Here is a 25390-nt window from a genome sequence, read left to right as displayed (position 1 = left end):
TTTTTTTTCTTAAAGTAGGCTCCATACCCAATGTGGGGCTTGAGCTCAGAACAAAGAGTCACATGCTTTACTCACTGAGCCGGCTAGGCACCCCCAAAGGGATTTTGAATTTTATTTTATTTTAAAATTTTATTTATTTATTTATTTATTTATTTATTTATTTACTTGAGAGAGAGCAGGAGAGGGGCAGAGGGATAGAATATCCAAGCAGACTCCCACTGAGCACAGAGCCCAACTTGGTGCTTGATTCCATGACCCCATAACCTGAGCTGAAACCAAGAGTTGGACGTTTAACCGACTGAGCCACCCAGGTGCCCCAGGAATTTTTTTTTAATTGTGGTAAAATATACATAACAAAATTTAGCATCTTTATAATTTCTAGGTGTGCACTTCAGTGACATTAGGTATATTCTCCTTGTTGTGGAACCATTACCACAACCCATCTCTAGAACTTCCCAAACTGAAACTCTGTACACATTAAACAGTAACATCCTTTTCCCCCCTACTCCAGCCTCTGGCAACCACCATTGTACTTTCTGTGTGAATTCAACAACTCTGGGCACCTCATGTGAGTGGAATCATATGGTATTTGTCCCTTGGTATCTGGTTAGCATAATGTCCTGAAGGTTCATCTATATTGTAGCATGTGACAGAATTTTCTCACTTTTAAAGGCTGATTAACATTCTATTGTCTTTGTATATCATCTTATGTTTTTCCATTCATCCATTGGTAGACCCTTGGGTTGTTTCCACCTTTTGGGTATTGTGAATAATGCTGCTATGAACAGTGTCCAAATATCTCTTTGAAACTTCTTTGATTTTTTTAGGTATTCAACCAGATGTGGAACTGCTGGATCACATGATAATTCTACTATTTTTAATTTGGGGGGAATCACCATACTATTTTCCACATTGGCTGTACCATTTTACATTCTTACCAACAGTGCACAAGGGTTCCAGTTTCTCCACATCCTGGCCAACATTTGTTATTTTCTAGGTTTTTAATTTTTTCTTCTTCTTTTTAAAAATAGTAGCCATCCTAAGGCATGTGAAGTGCTATCTTTCTGTGGCATTTCCCTAGTGATTGACTGGTTATGTTGATCATTTATTTGATTATTGGCCACTTACATATCATCTTTAAAAGATGAAAGGGAGTGGGAGGTAGAGGCTTCCAGTTATGGGCTGAGTAAGTCACAGGGATGAAAGGCACAACACAGGGAGTATAATTGGGGGTATTTTAGTAGCACCATGTGGTGACAGGTGGTAGGTACACTTGTGGTGAGCCCAGCATAATATATAGAACTACTGAATCATTATGCTGTACACCTGAAATTAATGTAATATTGTTACATTGTACATCAACTGTACTTCAATTAAAAGAAAGGAAAAAAATAATTCTTTGGAGAAATGTCTATTCCAGTCCTTTGCCAATTTTTTAAAAAAAAATTTATTTATTTATTCATGAGAGACACACAGAGAGAGGCAGAGACATGGGCAGAGGGAGAGGGAGAAGTAGGCTCCCTGCAGGAGCCCGATGCAAGACTCAATCCTAGGACCCCAGGATCATGACCTGAGCCAAAGGCAGATGCTCAATCACTGAGCCACCCAGGTGCCCCTCTTTGTTCTTTAAGATTGTTTTGGCTATTCAGGGTCCCTAGAGATTTCATATGAATTTTTGGATGGATTTTTATTTTCTTTAAAAGATTTATTTATTGGGCAGCCCGGGTGGCTCAATGGTTTAGCGCCGCCTTCAGCTCAGGGAGTGATCCTGGAGACCTGGGATCGAGTCCCACATCAGGTTCCCTGCACGGAGCCTGCTTCTCCCTCTGCCTGTGTCTCTGCCTCTCTCTCTCTCTGTGTCTCTCATGAATAAATAAATAAAATCTTTAAAAAAAGAGATTTATTTATTTATTTATTTATTTGAGAGAGAGAGACAGAGAGACAAAGAGTGTGTGGGAATGAGCAGGGGAGGGGAAGGGTAGAGAGAGAGAGAGAGAGAATCTCAGACAGATTCTCTCCTGAGCATGGAGCCTGACATGGGACTTGATCCCAAGACCCTGAGATCATGACGTGAACTGAAATCAACGGTTGGACACTTAACCTACCCGAGACACCCCTTAAATATTTTAAGTAATCTCTACACTCAACATGGGGCTTGAAGTTACAACCCTGAGATCAAGACTCTCATGCTCCACTGACTGAGCCAGCTAGGTGCCTCCAGGATGGATTCTTCTATTTCTGCCAAAGACGTCATTGGGATTTTGATACTATAGGACTTTTTTTTTTTCTAGAGAGAGAGAGCACATGCAAGTGCATGGGAGTGGGGAGAAGGGGAGCAGGGAGGGGCAGAAGTAGAGAAAGAGAGAGATAATTCTTTAAAAAAAAGATTTTATGCATCTATTTGAGCGCATAGAGGTGCGCAAGAGAGAAAGAGCTCAAGTGCTCCAGAGCACTCTCAACCAGGGGGAGGGGCAGAGGGAGAGGGAGAAGCAGACGCTCTTGCCCTAGCTGAGCAGGGAGCCCAAAGTGGGGCTTGATCCCAGGACCCCGGGACTGTGACCTGAGCTTAACAGACTGAGCCACTCAGGCTCCTCAAAATAGAGAATCCTAAGTAGGCTTCACACCCAGCATAGAGCCAGGCATTGAGCTGGATCCCGGGACTCTGAGATCATTACCTGAGCTGAAATCAAGAGTCAGACGTTGAACCGACTGAGCTATCCAGGTGCTCTGATACTATAGGACTTCTATTTTTTTTTTTTTTTTTTTTTTTTTTTTACTATAGGACTTCTAAGACCAGAATCCGTAATACCTAATTTTGAAAGGCTTGTGTTCCTGCTAGATGTATTCCTCTTTGGCTGCAAGCTATATCTTGCATAAGGAGGGACCTCAGATGAGAGACTCACTCCAAGTCCAGGGCAGGTTGACGGCAGAGGGAGGAGAAGAGACCTAGAAGTGAGAGACAGGGTGTCAAGATATCAGTAACACAGGACTCTGGCCAGAGGTACTGGAAAAGAAGCCCTCCTGATCCCCGGAACAGCAAGGAGAATGCTTGGGCTCCTACTGCCTGTGGGACAGGAGTCGGAGGAGATTGGGCCCAGGCCAAGGGAGGAAGGCCTGCCAGGCTTGGATCATGGCAAGGGGCCTCAGGAGGCTGCAAACCTGGGTCACTCTGGCTGGAGTCGACGCGGGACACATCCTCAGCCAGGGGCCCTGCTCAAGCCCCTCCCTGGGCAGACACTGCCACCTTCTGGCTCTTTGTTGACCAGCTGCCCCACCCCATCCCAAAAAGAGTTTTCTCTTGACCAAGAAATAAGAGCTGAAAGGAGGTTTCCTTTACCTGCAAACAATCCTGTTTTCCTGGGTGCCCACCCAGGTCACCTCCATTAGAATCTAGCTGGTCTCAACCTTTCATCTTTTGGCCTCCTCCCACAGACGGCTTAACACAAGCCTCACTGTTCTACCTCTCCACAGACAGCTTTGTTTGCCTTCCTCTTCAGTTGATTCGGGGGGCAGGGCCTCACTGTGGAGTGCTGCGCCCATGGGACCCCTGGAGATCCACAGATCTCCTGGGATAGAGCCATAGCACTGCTGACACCCACCCTTCTCCATCGTCTCTCTGTTTGCTGGTTATGGTTGTTTTTGCTGGAAATCCCCAGCACCTCCCAAGCATTGTTCCTTCCTTGGCAGGCCAGCTGGGAACCCTCTATTTTTTTTTTAAAGATTTTATTTATTTATTCACGAGAGACACACACACAGAGAGAGAGGCAGAGACACAGGCAGAAGGAGAAGTAGGCTCCACGCAGACAGCCTGACATGGGACTCGAACCTGGGTCTCCAGGATCACACCCTGGGCCACGGCAGGCTCTAAACTGCTGAGCCACCCAGGGATCCCCTGATCTTTTTTGGGGGGAGAGGGGAACCCTCTAACCAGTTAACCAGTTTCTCTAGTTTGTCAAGGTGCTTCTCTCCCTCCCCTTCTACAGTTTGTTACTTCTCTGTCTCTCTCTCTCTCTCTCACCTGAACTGGGACCACTTTGCTCCTGCCCACCCCACCCCTCAACCTGGCCCAAAGCCCTTTGTTGTGATGTCTCAAACTCAGAGCTGAAACTCCAGCTCTCCACTAGCAGGCACTACTGGGAGACCCAGCTCTTGACTTTCCATCTTCCCATCCTCAAGTCCCAGACAGGGAAGTGAACCTTGGGTACCATGTTGATTGGTTTCTTTTCTTTTCTTTTCTTTTCTTTTCTTTTCTTTTCTTTTCTTTTCTTTTCTTTTCTTTTCTTTTCTTTTCTTTTCTTCTTTTCTTTCTTTCTTTCTTTCTTTCTTTCTTTCTTTCTTTCTTTCTTTCTTTCTTCTTTCTTTCTTTTTCTTTCTCTTTCTTTCTTTCTTTTCTTTCTTTCTTTCTTTTCTTTCTTCTCTTTCTTCTTTCTTTCTTTCTTTCTTTCTTTCTTTCTTTCTTTCTTTCTTTCTTTCTTTCTTTCTTTCTTTTTCTTTCTTTCCTTCTTTCTAGACAGAGGGGCAGAGACACAGGCAGAGGGAGAAGCAGACTCCCTTCAGGGAGCCCAATGTAGGACTCAATCCCAGGACCCTGGAGTCACCACCTGAGCCAGAGGCAGATGATTAACCCCTGAGCCACCCAGGCATCTCTGTTGATTGGTTTCTGGCCTTAGACTGGACTCTAGGGGGCTACAAAGTTGCCATCCTGGCCTCATCCTGGGGAGGCTCTTAGTTGCCTGAGATTCAGCAGGAGATGGGGGGATGGGGAGTGGAGAGGTGGTGGAGGGGCCACATTCCTGTCCATTCTTGCAGCTCATCCCCACAGGCCGCCACCTACTCCTCTTTCCCTGGGCTTGAAGACACCTCTTAACCCTTCTATGTCTCCTTCCACCTGTCTCCTTCTCCACTGGGCAGACCTATTCCTGGGTACTTCGGCAATACAGTTCCTCCTTCCTCTCCCCAACCTCTGCCCTGGGCCACATGCTTCCTGCTATAGGTTGGGGCACCTCAGAGGTTCCCACAGAGATCAGTGTGGAGATTAGCCTGAGGAGGGAGCAGACCACAGAAAGGTGCTCACCTTCCTTTCCATCCCATGCATGCCTGTTAGATATTCTGGAAACGAGAGTGCTCATTCCTGGAGTCCCCACGGGTTGCTAAGGGTAACCTTAGGGTTGTCTCTATCCCATTTTTAAAAAAAGTTTTATTTATTTATTCATGAGAGACACAGAGAGAGAGGCAGGCAGATATGGGGAGAGGGAGAAGCAGGCTCCCCGCAGGGAGCCTGATGTGGGACTCAATCCCAGGATCCTGGGATCATAACTTGAGCCAAAGGCAGATGCTCAGCCACTGAGCCACCCAAATGCCCCATCCCATGGGTTTGACCTGGGATTTCTGAAGCTTTCCAGAGCCATGAAATCCAGCAGTGTAGATATGGATTCACTCTTGTTCCCAAACTGCTCTGTGGGGTGAACGTGAGTAATGCTGGGAGGCTTATCAGAGGGAGGCTCTGTAGGAAATGGGAGATCACCCCCTCACCCTTCTGACCATCAGACCTAAAAGAACCAGATTCTGCTGACACACCCCCACCTCCACTTGGAAATTTGTACAAGCCATTCTCCAGTTACCACCGTAATGCCCTTTCCATGTTTAGCCTCACTTAGAAGCCCCCAATGACTTCCCACAGATTCTGGAATACTGGTGCCCTTACCATGTCTTCCAGGCACACTGTGAACACTGCCCATTCCTCCGGACTCACCACCTCTCCCTGTGTTCTGGCTCACTACACTCCAGGCCCACCTATCCTCATGGGCTAGTGGCATCCCAAGCCTGTCTCTATCTCAGGGCCTTTGCACTTGCTGTTCCTTCAGCTCATTATGCTCTTCACTCTAATCTCTCCATGGCTGGCTCCTTGCCATCTGGCTTGCAGCTCAAAAGTCCACCTTCCCTGACTACTCCAATCTAGAGCATACACTCCTGTCCCTTGTGCTGTGCTTTGTCCCCTCATCCTATTTTATTTTCTGCTCCACACATATGCCTTTCTGAAGCTTAAACTTCAGGGCCTCCTCCAAGGGTCAGTACTTAATTTTGTATTCTTTTCTTAAAAAGGAGCCCCCTGCCTGGCTAACCCAACTGTGCAAGCTTAAGGCTCACAGAATCTAAATCCACTTGTAGACAGAGCAAAGGACCAGGCTGCACTGGGGACATCCTGTGCCTGTCTCTGGCAGGGAGACAAACTTAGCCTTCCCCCTGCCAGGCTATTTTGACAGGCCCTTGGCCTCCCCATCTCCTCAGGCCTGGCTGCCAAGAGTAAGCCTTGCCCAGAAATCTTGGTAACTGCCCTGCTCACTGTGCCCTGGATTCAACAGGGGGTAGAGAGCATAAGGCTCCAAGAGCTCCCGTTTGTCCTTCTCCCCCTGGAGAACCTCTGCCTTGATGCCCCTAAGAGGGATAAACACCAGCCATACAGCTCCAGGCAGCTCAGCAGGAGGACAGAAAACACTTTTATGGAATCTTTCATGTCTTGTTTTCCCAAAGTTTTCTGCAAAGCTAAACCTTCAGCCTGTCACCTACCCCACCTCTTAGCAGCTTGGGCAAATATTTAGCAGGTAGGATTAACTCTCCCACTGCCTTGCCCTTGGCAGACATGGCTAACTGATCACATAAATCTTTCCAGATGGGTTCCTGGGTAGTCACTACTCATAGTTCAGGGAGGACACCTATTTGCCTTTTCATGAAAGTCAAGTCTAAATTATCCAAGAGACGGAAGCCTGGGTGGCTCAGTGGTTGAGTGTCTGCCTTCGGCTCAGGGCTTGATCCTGGGGTCCTGGAATCCGGTCCCGCATCGAGCTCCCTGCATGGAGCCTGCTTCTCCCTCTGCCTGTGTCTCTGCCTCTCTCTCTGTGTCTTTCATGAATAAACAAAAATCTTAAAAAATAATAAATTAAATTGAATTTTAAAAATAAAAATAAATTACTCAAGCCTTGGTGGCTCAGTCGGTGAAGTGTTTGCCTTCAGTTCTGGTCATGATCTTGGGGTCCTGGGATCAAGCTCTGCATGGGGTTCCTTGCTCAGGGGGGAGCCTGCTTCTCCTTCTCCTGCCCCTCCTCCTACTTGTGCTCCCTTGTGCACGTGTGTGTGCTCTCTCTCTCTCAAATAAATAAATAAATAAATAAAAAATAAATAAATAAAATCTTAAAAAAAAATTATCGAGGAGGTAAATCCGTTTCAGCAGAAAAAGGCCAGCACTTGCCATGAATCCCTACATCCATCTGAGTCCAGGCAAGCCAATATCAAGGACGTATTTTCTATTTGATCAAGTAAGGGGAGACCTCAGGAGACCAAGCACCTTGTGGCACATCCCGTGATACAGTGGAAAGTCACTGGCCTGGAGCTGGAAGTCCTGCCCTGTTCTGGGCAAAACGACTCACTTCCTCATTCTGCACATGGGGCTAGAGCTTGGGCTGCTGGAGCAAATTACCATAGACCCAGTGAGTGAAAAAACAAAGATTGAATCCTCACTGCTCTGAGGGCTAGGGAGGGCCAAGACCAGGGGGCTGGCTGCAGACCGCCAACGTGGTGTAACCTCACATGGTGGCAAGAAAATCCCTCCCTTTTTCCTGGGGGACTGTGGTAAGCTGTACTTAGAACCTGTCCTCTCCTGGAGAGTAAAGCAGGAAGAAAGGTGATGAAAAATGAATGAGCTTGATGAGCTTCCTGACCAGAGACAGACTCAGTGTCCACCAAGAGGTGCAGGTATAGGGCTGCTGGTAATGACAGCTGGGGGACTGGCCCCCACGAACATTGCTTCCTACTGCAGCGGCGTCTCCAGCCTCCCAAACTGCCTGTTACAAGCCCCCGACTCCCTGTGGCGCCCCCACTATTCATCCCGCTCACTCTCTGCCTCCTACTTATCAAAAGGGTTAGAGGGCAGCGCCCAGCGCAGGTCACTCTTCCCAGGCTGCATCTCAGACCCCCTCAGCGTGGCCTCAGCCACCTCCCTCCAATCGTTCTCTCTTCTGTCAGACAGCCTGGCCTCACCTCTCCAGCTCCTTTTCTTCAGCATCTAGATTTGCTAAGGATATTCCCAGTTTAAAACAACAAGAGGACACCTGGCTGGCTCAGTTGGTGAAACACTGCCTTCAGCTTAGGTCATGATCCCCAGGTCCTGGGATGGAGCCCGGTATCGGGCTCCCTGCTCAGCGGGGAGCCTGCTTCTCCCTCTCCCTCTGCTGTTCCCCCTGCTTGTGCTTTCTCTCTCTCTCTCTCAAATAAATAAAATAGAATATTTTTTAAAGGAAGATTGTATTTGTTTATTCATGAATGACACAGAGAGAGGCAGAGACACAGGCAGAGGGAGAAGCAGGCTCCCTGTGGGGAGCCCAATGTGGGACTTGATCCCAGAACCCCGGGACCACACCCTGAGCTGAAGGCAGCCACTGAGCCACCCAGGTGTCCCTAAAATAAAATCTCAAAAAAAAAAAAAAAAACAATAAAGAAAAGGCTACACCCCAAAAGCCCTCCTCCCATCTCCCATCTTCCTCTTGTATTCTTGCTGGAAGAGAGGTCTACACTGGCTGACCCCACTCTGATAGCTCTTGGCCTTTCTTCAACCCACTGTGATTGGATATTTCCTTGTCCTGCTCTGGCTTCCTTATCATCTGGTAAAGAAATAAATAAAAGGCCCCTGCGAAGATCACTGATGGTTGCTGGATTGCTCAGTCTAGGGGACACCTTTGGTGCCCATTTACTCATCCACTTTGCAGCTTCCCCAATGGGGACCATCCCCAGGACATCTTGTACCATCTTCAGTGGTAGGTGTTCCTCCGGATGTTGTCAGTGGTCTCTCCCCACCTCTCACCCTATTCCACAGCACACCCTCTCCTGAGCAATCTTTCCAGATGCATGGCTTCTACTACTGTCTCTATGCCTGAGAACGCTTAGTAGTAAGCAACATGTTAAAGAATGCAAAATAATTGTGCACAAACTGAGGAGGATACCACATGAAGAAGACATTTGAGGGAGAAAGGGAAAATACCAGGTCCTTCCCATACCATTGTGGGCAAGTTAGCACACAATCCCAAGCTCTGGATTTCTCATCCACAGGACTTGGGACAAGAATAGTACCTACTTCATAGGGTTGCTATGAGGCTTAAGTGGGATGATTCTAGAGCAAACTCCCAGAGCACGTTGTTGTCAACACTGCAACGCAGGGGTAGAGATGCAAGGGAGAGAAGAGAAGTCAAATGAGAAATAGTAGTTTGGACCCAGGATTGGAAACATATGAGAGCAGCAGACTGGTCAGTTCTATTTGTCAAGGGCATGCCTAACCTATGAACATAGACGTTCTGAGGCTGAAAGCCGAGGAGCAGGCTGCTGCCCTCCTTCTGGCCATCTGGATGACCTTGTAAGCACCTGACATGGGTTCAGCAAGTGGCTGGCCATGATGTCCTATGTGCACGTCCCAGGAATTCCCGAGATAGTCTGTCCTGAAGTGTGTGCATGTGTGTGTGTGTTTGCTGGTGACTTAGGAGGATAAACAACTTGGAGCCAGGAAAGGAAAAGTCACCTTCTGGGCTTCATCATGGGGGAGGGAACACAGTTCCCAGGGAAACTAGCACTGGTTCTTAAGAAGTACATTGAGCCCATCCTTAGCACTTGGCCATGAGCCAGGCCATGAGCCAGGTCCTGGGCAAATAACATGAATGTTATTTGCCCATGATCACAGGCTCCAAATGAGGACCTGCAGACTAATTCAGGGGTGGCTAGAGACAGTTCATACAGGTTCATGAAAGCCAATTATTAAATTTTCAGGAATTTTGTGAGCCATTTGTTAAACACAGCCACTATTAAAAATTAAGTTATGTATATAGGGGCGCCTGGCTGGTTCAAAGGAGCGTGTGACTCTTGATGTTGGGGTTGTGAGTTCGAGCCCCATTTTGGGTGCGGAGATGACTTAAATAAATACACTTATAAAATTAAGTTATGGGGCACCTGGGTGGCTCAGTGGTTGAGCATCTACCGGAGTCCTGGGATCAAGTCCCGCATTGGGCTCCCTGCAGGGAGCCTGCTTCTCCCTCTGCCTATGTCTCTGCCTCTCATGAATAAATAATAAAATTTTAAAAATTAAGTTATATAAACCTATATTTAAATTATATTTAAAAACTCAAAACTCACTACTTCTTACTTTATTTATTAATATCTCTTCCCTTCTATTGGATCTATATGATAGAAAAGCCATATAGTAGAAATACTACACAATCTGTTCAATGATGTCATACTGGTAGTTTGAAATTGGTGGTGGCTGAAGTATTTACATTAGGAAGTCACCACACATGCACATGCATACACATGCACACACCTTCCATAGAGCTGGTTGTTAATAACATTTACCAGCACCTCACTGGACAAACTCATGTCAAGAATTTTGTCTTTAGCCACATCTCATCAGTTCAGTATTCCCCATCCGCTCCAGATAAACACACACTCCATCCATCCCCTCGGATTCAGAGTCTGCTGCCTCATATGGCCAACTGTCACCCGTCCATACCACCAGAGGGGAGAATACTCACCGCGTCCTCCCTCAGCCAAGCGCTCATTTGATTTTGACATCAGGGTGAGGCGGATATTGAACTTTGATTCTGCCCATTTCACAGATGCTAGAGTGAGCCACAGGGAAGTCAAGCAACTGTCCCCTGTGGCCGTCAGCTAAAATGAGGTTAGGATCCTCTCAGAACCACTAGCTCTACAGATAAAGAGTAATCTCATGATCTGATAAGGGATTGTGATTAAGTGGCTCAATTGCCATTCCTTCAGGCCCTCAGCACTGGCTTTGGTTTCCAACCATCACAGGGCACTTGTTTTGATATAGTTTTACTGTCCTTGGTCACATCCAATAAAACTGCGGACTCACAAAATGAGGCCCAGCCCAGGTCTTTAGGAGACTTTCATGAGTAAATAATATGGTTCTAAAGTTAACGATCCAGGGGATCCCTGGGTGGCGCAGCGGTTTGGCGCCTGCCTTTGGCCCAGGGCGTGATCCTGGAGACCCGGGATTCGGGCTCCCGGTGCATGGAGCCTGCTTCTCCCTCTGCCTGTGTCTCTGCCTCTCTCTCTCTCTCTCTCTGTGTGACTATCATAAACAAATAAAAATTTAAAAAAAGAAAAAAAAAGTTAACGATCCACTGTTTCAGTTGATACAGTGCTTCTAAGTCAATCAATTATTAATTAGGAATTGAGGAACTACATAACCAATTCAGTTCAAGATCTGAACACCTCCCGTGAAAGCTAAAACCCAGAGTATTTAAAAACTTGTTGAAAGTTACAGTTTCAGGGGTGGCTGTGTGGCTCAGTTGGTTAAGCATTTGCCTTAAGCTCAGGTCATGATCTTGAGGTCCTGGGATCAAGCCCCACATCAGGCTCTATGCTCAGTGGGAAGTCTGCTTCTCTCTTCCCCCTTTGCCCCTCCCTCTCCATCTCTCCTTCCTCCTCTCATTCTCTCTCTCAAATAAATAAATAAAATCTGAAGAAAAAAAAAGTTACACAGTTTGGAAGAGTTTAGGATATTCATCAGCCTTGTCTGATTCCAGAGCTTCTGTGCCAGGGTAAGGCATTGATGAATACTTGGAAGCTATTTAAAAAAACTTTTTCTTTTTTATTTCTTTTAAAGATTTTATTTATTTATTCATGAGAGACAGAGAGAGAGAGGCAGAGACATAGTTAGAGGGAGAAGCAGGCTCCCTGCAGGGAGCCCGATGTGGGACTTGATCTCAGGACCCCAGGATCACGACCTGAGCCAAAGGCAGACACTCAACCACTGAGTCACCCAGGTGCCCTATTTAAAAAAAAAAAAAAACTTCTTATAGAAAAATTCTTAATAGGGACTCCTGGATGGCTCAGTTGGTTAAGTGTCTGACTCTTAATTTCAGCTCAGGTCATGATCTTAGGGTGGTGGGATTGAGCACTGTCTATCTGGGCTCTGCACTCAGCAAGGAGTCTGCTTGGGATTCTCTCTCCCCCACTGCCCCTCACCCAGCTCATGCATTCTCTCTTTCAAATAAATAAATAAATCTCTAAAAAATAAAAAATAAATAAAATTGCCACAAGATAGCTCTATACATTCAGGAGAATGACCCAAACTGAGAAGAATGACAATTGTGTCAGCAAAGATGTGGAGAAACTGAAACTCCCATACATTGCTGGTAGGAAACAAATTAGACAATCATTTGAGAAAACCATTTGGTAGTGTCTGTGAAAGTTGAATTCTCATGCAATAACCAATGAGCCACGAACTCACTTCTAAGTGTTGTCTAACGGAATTTCCTATATACATAAAATAAAAGACAAGTGCTAGGACATTCATATAAGTGTCATTAATAATAGCCCCAAACCAGAAAAAAACAAAAAACAAAAAACAAATGTCCATCGATAGTAGAATAGATACATAAATTGTGGCAGATTCATAAAGTGGAATTTTATATAGCAACAGAATAAATTACAGCACTTTATACAAAAGCTTGGATGAATTTCACAAATGTAATGTTGAGAAGTAAGACACAACAGAGTATATGCTGTCTGATTCCATTTACACCCAAAATAAAAATAGACAAAACCAGCCCATTTTAGTAGAATTTAGGAAAGCAGTTAATTTGGGGGAAGTTGGGGAAAAGCAGTGCCTAAGAGATGGTCTGAAGAGGGCTTCTGGTGCGCTGGTGAGGTTACATTTCCTGAGCTGGGCAGTTATGAACATTCATAACCTGTACATCAATAATTTGTGTAATTTTCTGTATATGTGTATACATATATTATGCCCCAGTAAAACATTTAAAAAGAAAAGGAGGAAGGATAAAGTTGGATAATTTGAGACAGGATGTTAATTACCCACAGACCTTTGTTGAAAGACATGTTCAATTATGCCCTTCAGTATGGAAGTGGGAGTGGAATGCAAGATGCCACGCTGAGCTACAAGATCAGCAAAATGTGACAATAAATCTATTTGAAAAACATGAGAGTGCTAAAAAAACCCACTGGAACTAAAATACTATGGAATAATAACATGGAATATAGGAGAGGAGAAATTGGACAGGAATCATCTCAGTTTTTCACATTTCTTTCTTTTCTTTCCTTTTTTAGAATTTATTTTTTTATTTGAGAGCGCATGAGTGCGGGAAGAAACAGAGGGAAAAGAACAAGCCGAATCTTCACTGAGCTCAGAGCCTGATGTGGGGCTCAATCTCAGGATCCTGAGATCATGACCTGAGCTGAAACTAGGAGTCTGGAAGCTCAAGTCAGGTTCCCTGATCATCAAGGAGTAGTGTTTTCCCTTTCTCTCTGCCCCTGCTCCATCCTGCCTCACGCATGCACTTTCTCATAAATAAATAAAATCTTAAAAAAAATAAAAACAAAGGGGGTAGGAGAGAATAAAGAAATCTTGATTGACTCAATAGAAAACTAAAAACTAAAAGAAAATAAAAAGAAAACTAAAAAGGATGTGGGAAAAAAGCAAAAGAAGCATGACAAGCAGAAAATGCAAAACAAAGTGATAGAAATCAGTAAAAAATCTTCAGTAATCTCTATAAATGTTACTAGTTTAAATGTGTCTTTTATAAGATCTGGACTTTCAAGTATGCTACAAAAATAAAATTCAGCTACATGTGGATACATGTAGAACCCGGTGACAGAAAAGACAGGCGTAAAAAGCATGAAAAAGTATGTATCAGACAAATACCAACCAAAGTAAAGCCAGGTGTGGTAATATTATATAACATAACAATATAAATCTTAGAGCAAAAAGCAGTATTAGGTATAAGGATGCTTATTATTTAATGATAAAAATAATAATTCAGGGGTACCTGGGTGGCTCAGTCGATTAAGTATTCGTCTTCACCTCAGGTCATGATCTCAGGGTCATGGGATTGAGCCCCACTAGGGCTCCCTGCTCAGTGGGGAGTCTGCTTCTCCTTCTTTCTCTCCCTCTGCCTCTCTCGCTGCTTATGCTCTCTCTCTTTCATGCTTTCTCTCAAACAAATAAATAAAATAAAAAAAAATTCACTAGAAAAAGAGAATAAATAAAATCTTTAAAATAATAATTCACTAGAAAAAGAAAAGAAAAAGCTACACTTAACATAGCTTCAACATACATATATCACCATGGATGTAATTGCATAGAGAAAAGAACATCACAACCACAATGGGAGACCTTAACACTTCTCTCAGAAACTAATAGATTGAACTTATAAAAATTTGCAAGAGTGTAAGTTTGAGGGATGCTCAGGTGGCTCAGTGGTTAAGCATCTTCCTTCAGCTCAAGGCATGATCCTGGAGTTCAAGGATCAAGTTACTTGATCCTGGGATCAAGTCTCACATCAGGCTCCCTGCATGGCACCTGCTTCTCCCTCTGCCTATGTCTCTGCCTCTCTCTCTGTGTCTCTCATAAATAAATAAATAAAATCTTAAAAAAAAAGAATATAAGTTTGAGGAATGCAATGGAGAAGCACCTTCTCAAGGTTAGACTCTCTACCTTACAATTAGGGGACATATTTTTGTTTCAAGAACATGTGTAACATAGAAATGTAGCCACATGTTGGACCATAAAGAACAGTCAGTAAGTGCCAAAAAAGACAAAGCATTAAACCAAGTGCAATAAAATATAAAATCACAATCAAGGGGGGCCTGGCTGGCTCAGTAAGTAGAGCATGAGACTCTTTTTTTTTAAGATTTTAATTTTTAAGCAATCTCTACATCCAACCTGGTGCTTGAACCCACAACCATGGAATGAAGAGTTGTACGCTCCACCCACTGAGCCAGCTAGGAGCCCCAAGCTTGTGACTCTAGGTATTGGGGTTACACGCTGGAGCTCCAGCCCCACTCTGGGTGTAGAGACTACTTAAAAATAAAATCTTTAAAAAAATAATAATAAAATAAAATCACAATTAAGAAGAAAGTCCCCAAATATAGTTTATTTATTTATTTATTTTTATTTTTCAAATATAGTTAATGATAATTAAATAGGATACATGAGGGGGCTGGCTGGCTCAGTTAGTAGAGCATATGACTTTTGATCTTGGGGTCTTGGGTTCAAGCCCATGTTGGGTGTAGAGACCACTTAAAATAAATATATTAATTAATTAATTAATTAATTTAAAAAATAAAATACAAAAGGACACACAGACATCAGGGGCTTTCTAAGTGATACAATGGGAATGACACAATGTAAAATCCTGTTAGATATGTTAGCTTGAATCCAATGATAAAGAAACCATCAGACAAAAGAAACAAGGCAATTGTTAGGATATTCTGTGAAACACTTGACCTGGCTTTTTCAAAAATAGTAATACAAACACCTCCCACCCATCTACCCACAGAAGAACAAGGTATTGCTTTATTTTTATTTTCTTTTAAAGATTTTATTTGGTTATTCATGAGAAACACAGTGAGAGAGCCAGAGGGAGAAGCAGGCTCCATTCAGGGGGCCTGATGTGGGACTCGATCTTGGGATCAGGCCCTGAGTGAAAGGCATACGCTCAACCACTGAGCCACCCAGGGGTCCCAGGATATTGCTTTAGATTAAAGAAAGCGAATGAGACTTGCATGACAACCACATGCAATCCTTATTAGATTCTAGATTCCAGAGCCCCTCCCCAAATTTAAGAAATTATGGGGACAACTCGGGACAGTTCTTATGAACTATCTGTTATATATTGATATTGCATCAATGTTAAATTTCTTGTGTATGATAATGTGGCTCTGTTTTTGTTGAGTTGCTAGGGCTTTCCTCCAGCATAATTCTCAATCATTTTGGTTTAGGACCCCTGTACATTCTAGAAGTTGTTTAGGACTCCAAAAAGCTTTTGTTTATATGAAACCACATTTGCTGAATTAAAAGTTAAAGCAGAAAAAATTTAAAAAGTGTATTTATTGGGCAGCCCGGGTGGCTCAGCGGTTTAGCACCATCTTCAGCCCAGGGCCTGATCCTGGAGACCTGGGATCAAGTCCCGTGTCAGGCTCCCTGCATGGAGCCTGCTTCTCCCTCTGACTGTGTCTCTGCCTTTCTCTCTTTGTGTCTCTCATGAATAAATAAATAAAATCTTAAAAAAAAAAGTTTATTTGTTCATTTAAAAATAACTACAGGACACCTGAGTGGCTCAGCAGTTGAGCATCTGCCTTTGGCTCAGGTCATGATCCCAGGGTCCTGGGATCAAGTCCCACATTGGGCTTCCTGCAGGGAACCTGCTTCTCCCTCTGCCTATGTCTCTCTCTGTGTGTGTCTCTCACGAATAAATAAACAAAATCTTAAATAAAAATAAAAATAACTACATTTCTGGGGCACCTGGTTGGCTCAGTCGGTTAAGCATCTGACTCTTGATTTTGGCTCAGGTCATGATATCAGGGTCCTGGGATGGAGCCCTCCGTAGGGCTCCACACTCATCGAGGAGTGTACTCAAGGAGTATTTCTGTTTCCCTCTGCCCATCTCCCCTGTTCTCTATCTCTCAAATAAATAAAATAAATCTTTAAAAAATTCAAAAAACAAAAACTACATTTCTAGGGCACCTGGCTGGCTCAGTTGGAAGGAAGAGCATGCTACTCTTGATCTCAGTTTATAAGTTCAAGCTCCAAATTGAGTGTGGAGATTACTTTAAAAAAAGAGGTTTCAAAAAAAATTTTTTTAAAAGATATGTTTCCCAAAATTAAAAAACAAACAAACAACAATTTAGTGGGGAGAGTTGTTTATTTACATTTTTGCAGATCTCCTCCTATCGGACTTTGTGGAAATAGCTGAATTCTCTTATCTGTTTCCGCATTCAGTCTGTTTGCTGTGTGCTGTTTTGGTTGAGGCATAAGAAGGAGATCTAGCCTCACACAGATTTCTATTTGGAAAAAAAAAAAAAAGGAAGGAGTATTTTTTTTTTTTTCAGATTTATTTATCTATTTGAGAGGCAGAGGGAAGGGCAGAGAGAGAGGGAAAATCCTCAAGTGGACTCCCCACTGAGCTCTGGGCCACAGCTCCATCTCATGACCCTGGGATCATCAACACACTAAGATCAATACCCTGAGATCATAACCCTGAGAGGGACACTTAGCTGACTCTGCCACCCAGGCACCCCCATCTATCATTTAATTTTTAAAGATCCATGATACCAAAAACATAAACGGTGTAGAAGAAAATAGTTTTTTACAAGTATGATTTAATTGAAGCTGTTCACAGCTATTCTGTCCCACCAGTCGTTCAGCATGAATTTGACAAGATTAAAAGATGAGATAAGCGAGCACATGTGCATATAGGGTCAGAGAAGCCAGCATGTGGTCTGTGGCACCTCAGGTTTCACTGTACCAGGAAGAGGACCAGAAACAGGTGGCCTTTTTTTTTTTTTTTTTTTTTTAATTAAGGCAGTTACTTGATTTTGAACAAGAAAGTGGCAAGTGGCATAAGCAACTGAGAGTGTGCCTCTATTATGAGACTCTCTTCCTCCTTATCACTCCATACTCAAAGGTTAAGGTACAATTTGTGGAGAAGAGTGTGCTGTATCTAATTAGTTGTGTTATCTGTTAGTCCACCTTTCTAGTTTGTTTTTCCACACAGAGCAATTCTCCAATCCTGAGCAGGACTGAACGTCCTACAATTTAATTTAATTCTGGCACCATCTACCTGGAGATACCATCAGTTCCCATAGGGTAAGGGCTTACTCCCACCAGAATGATGCTAGTTGCAGATCTGGGACACTTACACCTCTGATCAATAGGCTCTAAATTGGGGATTCCCACGACTCTCTACTCTGGTCCCATAATTTGCTGGAATAGCCCACAAAATTGAGGGACACATTGATTTACATTTACCAACTTATTATAAGGGATCTTATAAAGGGTTTAGATGGATAGTCAAATGAAGAGGTACATAGACTGAGGTCCATTGGGTCCTGAGCAAAGGAGCTCCTGTCCCTCTTATGAATAACAAAGGATACTCCTGTCACCCAGGAAATTCTAAGGGGTTTAGAAGCTCTGTGCCACGGTCTGAGGACAAAGACCCAATATATTTCTCTACCACAACCTTCTTATAAGGCAGACATGGCATTAAAGTCCAGATAGAACATCTGTGGAGTTATATTTCAGGAGATAAGACTTGCATTTGAGTTAAAGTTGAAGATATGTCTAAACCATTGATCTTGACTGAGTTACAGAAACCGATGTGTGATTTATCCAAATTTGCACTGTTTTTTCCATGTAAAAAATCGGCTTTATAGCTCCTTTCATTAAAACATATTCTGATCAAATAATCTTACAAAAGAAAGATAACCTAGCTTCAAAACAATGTAAAAGTGCAATGTAAAAGCAGAGAGAAAATGATTGATTTTCCGCTCACTTATCAGGTTTAGGATCTTTACAAGAAGTGTGTTAGCTCCCAGGAGTACCTCTGTGCCATCTGTGCCAAAAATTTCACGTACTGTCCTTGAATGTGAAAAACCGTCAGCTGGCCAATTGTATGTGGTCCACACTGGTCCTCCCACAAACAGCCTGGTGACTGTCACGGGGTTGTTTTCATCCAGTGTGAAGCAGGAGGAGTTATAATGTTGCCCTTTTCCATGAAAATCTGGATCCACTGGTTCTCTTTATCTCTAACATCAAAGTATCTAGCACCAGCCAACCTGCAGCAAATCTTATATCTAAGTGTAATTGGTCCTCACCAAATGCCTTTACATTTTCTTCAATTCTTCCAGTTTATCTTTGCATGTGGTTATTATGTCCACCTAAGAGTAGTTTCCCTTTTTAGAGAAATCTAATTCTGAATCATGCTCACATTTGTCAGCTTACTGGTAAAGGACTCTGAGCTGGCACAGCTGTTTCAGTTTCCCAGGCAGTCATGCTCTTGGGTAGTAGGGCCACCTTGGGTGGTCCTGGGACTCATCCCTGTGTCAGCCCTGTGCCATGGTCCTTCTGTGGGATGGGGTGGATCTGAGCATGGTGGCCACTGCAAGCACCAGGGCCACCCCAACTTACATGGGCTGATCTGGACTGAGGCCCGGGTGGCTTTTCTGCTCTAAGTGTCTGGGTGCTCCACTGCTCAACGTTGGTTTCCTGTTTTTCCTGGGGTTTCCTGGTCACTGAGATTGGGTGAGAGCCCATGGTGGGGTGGGGGTGGGGGGCGAGAGGGTATTCTTTTACTATAACAAGGTGTATGGGAACACCCACTGGCTCAGTTGGTAGAGGGAGTGACTCTTGATCTCTGGGTCATGAGTTGGAGTCCCATGTTGGGCATGGAGCTTACTTAAAAACAAAACCTATTTTTAAAAAAGATTTTATTTATTTATTCATGATAGACATACAGAGAGAGACACAGAGAGAGAGGGGCAGAGACACAGGCAGAGGGAGAAGTAGGCTCCATCCTGGGAGCCTGAAGCGGGACTCAATCCTGGGACTCCAGGATCACGTCCTGGGCCAAAGGCAGGTGCTAAACTGCTGAGCCACCCAGGGATCCCCAAAATCTATTTAAAAAAATTTATTTGAGAGAGAAAGAGAACACAAGCAGGGAGGAGGGATAGAGGGAGAGGGAGAAGCAGATGCCCTTGTGAAAAGGGAGCCTGATGTGGGGCTTGATCCCAGGACCCCAGGACCCTAGGATCATGACCTGAGCCACAGGCAGATGCTTAACCATCTGAGTTACCTAGGTGCCCCTAAAAACAAAATATTTTAGAAAAATGTGCAAGTGGTTCTTTCTTTCTTTTTAAAAGATTTTATTTATTTATTCCTGAGAGACAGAGAGAGGCAGAGACAGGTAGAGGGAGAAACAGGCTCCCTGTGGGGAGCCTGATGCCGGACTCTGGGATCACATCGGAGCCAAAGGCAGCAGATGCTCCAACACTGAGCCACCCAGGCATCCCACAAGTGGTTGTATCTTAGAGGTTAATTGTAATGTGGAATCTGGCAAGACATCAATGTGCCTTTCCCACTCTGTTACATTCACATTTATTACATTCAAGTTCATTCTTGACTAGATTTTTTTATCCATGCATAATGTTTTATTATTTTATTTTATTTTTAAAAAGATTTTTAATTATTTATTCATGAGAGACACAGAGGGAAAGAGGCAGAAACACAGGCAGAGGGAGAAGCAGGCTCCATGCAGGGAGCCCGACGTGGGACTCCATCCTAGGTCTCCAGGATCACGCCCTGGGCCGAAGGCGATGCTAAACCATCGAAACACCCAGGGATCCCCAAAAGTTTTAATATCATGCACTGGTCACCTGGAAAGTTCTGGGTCACTGAGTTACGCAGATCTTCTAAAAATTGATACATTTCATCACACAGTATGAAAAAAAAAAGCCACATTTGGTAATGCCACCAGTTTCACTAGAAACATCTTTCACGGGGCAGCCTCGGTGGTTCAGTGGTTTAACGCCACCTTCAACCCAGGGCCTGATTTTGGAGACCGGGAATCGAGTTCCACATCGGGCTCCCTGCATGGAGCCTGCTTCTCCGCCCCCCCACCCTCTCTCTCGTGTCTCATGAATAAATAAATAAAAATAAAAAAAAGAAACATCTTTAACAACTGGGAAGCTCTCAAGCTCAGGTGGTATATACAAGTTTTCTAAAATTTTAGTTTTCCTTTAAAAGCTCAAATATTATCATTGGCAACAAATACTGTCAGTTATTTCCTTAAAGTGACTGGCTCATTTCATTCATTCTTGAGAAAATATCTGCCAGATATTCAAGTCTGAAAAACTAAAGTTTCCCTATCAGTTGTTCTGCCCAGTTAAAATGATGTTCTTCTTCTTTTTTTTTTTTTAAATGATGTTCTATGAAAAAACCCAGCTGCTTCATCTCGAAACTCAAATAAGCCTAAATGCATTTCCAAAAGACAACCATCTTACCTGGGTCTGTGCCAGGAGGACTTTATGTGTACTTCCCACTTTTACTATATAGGCTAGTCAAAAGGGGTAAACCCAAGGGTTAAGATTTAATAAAATTATTCATTTTTACTGCCTTATTAAGGACACCTTCACACTTTTTTTTAAAAGCCAAAGAGTGCACGCAGTGGGCAATAAAATCACTCCTACTATAGCTGGGTGCCTCTGTGTCATGATTCATGGTGAAATGCCAGCAGCTTTCCCCACCTGTGCAAACAAAAACAGTCAGAAAGGCAAGTGGTTTCTTAGTATTGTTGCGAAAACAGTTTTGACCTCCTGGATACCCCTGCCCCTCCCTCTCCAGGTCCACAGAGAACCACTGCTCTAGGTGGCACTATCTTGTTCTCATCTTCACCTGATTTTACATTAAGTTTTTTTTGTTTTTTTTTTGTTTTTTTTTTTATTTTATTTATTAGACAGAAAGAGGCAGAGGGAGAGAAGCAGGCTCCATGAAGGGGGCCTGACATGGGACTCGATCCTGAGTCTCCAGGATCACGCCCTGGGCCGAAGTCAGCGCTAAACCATTGAGCCACCTGGGCTGCCCTTAAGTTCTCATCATTGGGGCATCTGGGTGGCTCAGTGGATGAGCGTCTGCCTTTGGCTCAGGTCACAATCACAGGGTCCTGGGATCGAGTCCCACATCAGGGTCCCTGCAGCGAGCCTGCTTCTCCCTTTGCCTATGTCTCTGCCTCTCTGTCTCTCATGACTCTCATGAATAAATTAAAAAAAAAAAGTTCTTATCATTGGTCCTCCTAAACCCGTAGGAACAGTGCCCCAGGCCCCAAGGCAGCGGGCGGGGTTGGCTGCTTCCAGCCCCTAGGCGTGGCCAGCCACCAGGCAACTAGGATTGCCCTCGGGGCCCCTCACTCTGCTTTCCAGACCTCATTTCCTTTTCCCTATCCCCAGTCCCGTCCCCTTAACCCTTCACTTGCAGGGTGAAAAGCCTCAATGTGAAGGAAGCCTCTGGAGTGAGTTGTTCTGGGACATGAGACACTGCACAGCACCTAGGTTATGGCAGTGATTTGTTTTAAAAAATTAAAAAAAAATCTACATCTTGTTGTGCTTTCTCTGGTTATAAAAGTAATAGATGAATTGTATACAGTAGAGATTGAGAGACTTCCCTCATCCCCCACCTCCCCATGCTCTCTCTGGCTTATGTGCCTTCAATTTTTCACATATATGTATTTTTCATATATATGTATGTATATGATGATAGGATATTTCTCTGCAACTTTCTATTTTCACTTAATGTATCACATTACATTTTTCTGCATCAGCAAATATAGATCTGCCTTATTCTTTTTTTTTTTTTTAAGATTGTATTTATTTATTTGACAGAAAGAGAGAGCACAAGCAGGGGGAGCAGCAGACAAACGGAGAGGGAGAAGCAGGAGGGAGAAGCAGGCTCCCTGCCTCAAGGCTCCACTTAACCAACTGAGCCACCCAAGCACCCCAGATCTACCTCATTCTTTTTTTTTTTTTTGTAGTAACAATACTACTAGTAAAAGCATATATTAATGAAGCTCTTAGTATCATTTAGAAGAGGTTAAATCACAACTGCCCATCGGCATATTTCAGAAGAAACAAGTACAAGACGGGACGTCTGGGTGGCTCAGCGATTGAGCATCTGCCTTCAGCTCAGGGTGTGATCCCAGGGTCCTGGTTTCGAGTCCTGCATCGGGCTCCTTGGGAGGAGTCTTCTCCCTCTGCCTATGTCTCTGCCTCTCTGTGTCTCTCATGAATAAATAAATAAATAAGATCTTAAAAAAATGCAGAGAACCCTTAAGCAACCTGAGAGAAAATTTCATAAAGTTATATGGTATTCTAAAATCTTCCAAATTCATTTCTGGACCTTGCCTGTTATTATCCATACTTTTTTAAAATATATAAAGTTAAAATCAGTGTAGTTTATATGATATTTATTTATTGGGACGGGGGCCTGGGGAGCTGTTTGCCTTGCATGATGATTTAGGTATAAATGAAATGTGCCCCTCAGCCCTGGTGTGGGCTTGAGAAGGTGGGCTTGGGCATGGGCAGTGGGAAGAGTCCACTTGCTGGAAGGAAGGGGCCATGCAAAGGCTCAGAGTCAGGGATTACTTAGGGGAATTGCTAAATTCAGAGTTCTTGGGGAGAGGAAATAGTAGAAAAGGCGGATGGATGGTGAGGGAGGTAAAGGCCAGGAAGTGTTACAAGCTTACAAGACTGTCTGTATCAGGTGTGGAGAGCTAACAGTCGCTGGGAGTGACTGCTCAGGGCGGTGCTTCAGGATGGCTGTGATGGCAGCAGTGGTCAGGTGATTGGGAAGGGGAGGGAACAGACTGCTGGCAGAGAAATCAGTTTAGAAATGACCATAAATAGCTCTGCTATCAACAGCCCCCCTCCTGCAACACACACATTCTCTGCCTTCTTCTCTTCTTTTCTGATTTCTAATAATGGCATTGCTATTCTTCTAGCCCCAGGGATGGAAGTCTGAGTCACTCTGACTCCTCCTCCTGCCCAAGTCCAGCCAGCGGCAATTCCTGCTGAGTCCATCTCTACACCGTCTCCAGAGTCTTGAAGGTCCTGCCAGGACCTTGTGTGAGGCCTGGCCGTGGCTCGAGGACTCTTACCTTTCCCTGCCAGGTCTGATCCTGTACTCCCCAACATCGTCTCACTGCTGTTGCCAGTTGCCAGATGTTACCCCCTCCCCTGCCAACAAACACACCACTCAGCTGATGCCCTGGAGTGTCCACCTGGGTGAAGTACAATCCCTTACCTGTCCCAGAATGCCTGTCCAACCTCTTTCCAGATCATAAATATCCTTAAGAGCCAGCCTGTTGGGCTTCCTGCCCTAAATGAACCAGGGTCTCCCCCATCAGAAGTAATTTTGTCTTTGACAGGTACCTTGTTGTCACCCAAGCTCCTCTTGGGATACTTTCTTCTTGTGCCTGGTTTGTGGTGATTGCACAGATGTGTGTCTGGCTCCCAAAAGGTAGAGACCGAGTTTGGTGCCTCCACAGGGAACTTGTATATGACCTAGTCTCAGTAACTAATTGTGGTTTAATTAAAAATATGGAAGGGTGGGAGTTTCCAATTCTGCTGACTCCAACTGGAAGATCTGAGCATTTTTCCTTTAAACACCTCTTCTTTCTTTCTTTTTTTAGATTTTATTTATTTTTTTATTTGAGAGAGAAAGAGAGTATAAGCCAAGCAGAGGGAGAAGCAGGCTCCCCATCTAGCAGGGAGCCTGATGCAAGGCTTGACCCAGGATCCCAGGACCCTTCCTTGATCATGACTTGAGCTGAAGAGCAAGGAGGCCGATGCGGGGCTCAATCCCAGGACCCTGGAATCATGATCTGAGCTGAAGGCAGGTGCCTAACTGACAGCCAGCCACCCAGGTGCCCTAACCTAAGCACCATCTTTCTATGAAGTGACTTTCAGGGCCAGTAGTTACTACCACCAGGAATTCCAAACAAGTGCAATAAATAGAGACTCTGTGATCTTCTTTCTTCTTAAAAGAGCAATAGACTGTGAGCCAGGTATATGGGTATGAACTAGAGTTCTACTTTCCCAGCTGTGTGACTGAGTAAGTGTCCTAACCTCTCTGAGCAAATGATAACAGCTGTCTTCCCAGATAGGCCTGTATGGGGAAGGCTGGCATGGAACTGGAGCCCTGGGAGGCAGGGAGTGAGAGACAGTTTAATCTAAAGACTTTGGGGATCCCTGGGTGGCTCAGCGGTTTAGCGCCTGCCTTTGGCCCAGGGCGCGATCCTGGAGTCCTGGGATCGAGTCCCGTGTCGGGCTCCGGGCATGGAGCCTGCTTCTTCCTCCTCCTGTGTCTCTGCCTCTCTCTCTCTTTGTCTATAATAAATAAATAAATAAATCTTAAAAAAAAGAAATCTGAAGACTTTGCCTCAACTGCCCTGGGCTACTGCTGTGTTTGCAAAGGATACATATGCCCCCACCCTGATCCCTCTCTGCGGGTGAAGGCTGGACTCTGGAACACACTGAGGCTTCAGGGCTGCCTCTCACTAGGGGGTCTGACACACTAGTCTACCATGCAGAGGAAGAGATGAGCCCCTGGAGTGGACAGCAATTTCTTCATGGTCATTTCAGAAGTGGTAGTATGGGTAGCTGACATACATAACTGAATCTCATTGTGTGGGCTATAAGGATCCTCAGGGGGCCCATTCTCCTAGTTGAGAGGTAGGGTCACTGGGCCCAGGTGCTTGATAATACCAGGATGGCATAAAGCCAAATATCAGGGGCTTCCAAGGTCTTTAACTGTGTTTTGAACAAGACTGGGAACAGAGTGAAAGGTATCATGTGGGATCATGCTGGCCTTGACTGAGACCTTAGACTTTGTGGGGGTGTGTGGGGGGTTGGGGGGTGGTCCAAAAGCAACCTCCCCTTGGATCCAGTCTACTGGATCTCCAAACCAAAGCAGTAGCTCTGCCTGGTTGGGACAGGGAAGAAGGGAGAAGGAAGCACTGAAGTCAATAATTCAAGGTCAGTTTCC

At 44.4% G+C, this 25390-nt stretch overlaps 1 long non-coding RNA gene across 1 annotated transcript in view; it reads right to left on the bottom strand.

Annotated features, from left to right (window-relative positions):
- Positions 1-17325: 17325 nt before the first annotated feature.
- The window catches only part of LOC144298283 (uncharacterized), a 176963-nt gene continuing 168898 nt past the window's right edge, over positions 17326-25390 (bottom strand). Inside the window, exon 2 of the long non-coding RNA XR_013365202.1 lies at positions 17326-19418. This is a non-coding gene — a long non-coding RNA (uncharacterized LOC144298283). The remainder of the gene's footprint in view (positions 19419-25390) is intronic.

The sequence above is a fragment of the Canis aureus genome, chromosome 2, assembly GCF_053574225.1.
Source record: "Canis aureus isolate CA01 chromosome 2, VMU_Caureus_v.1.0, whole genome shotgun sequence".
Taxonomy (NCBI): Eukaryota; Metazoa; Chordata; class Mammalia; order Carnivora; family Canidae; genus Canis; species Canis aureus.
Note: the sequence above shows the minus strand (reverse complement) of the source record. Positions and strands in the feature narration are given on the sequence as shown.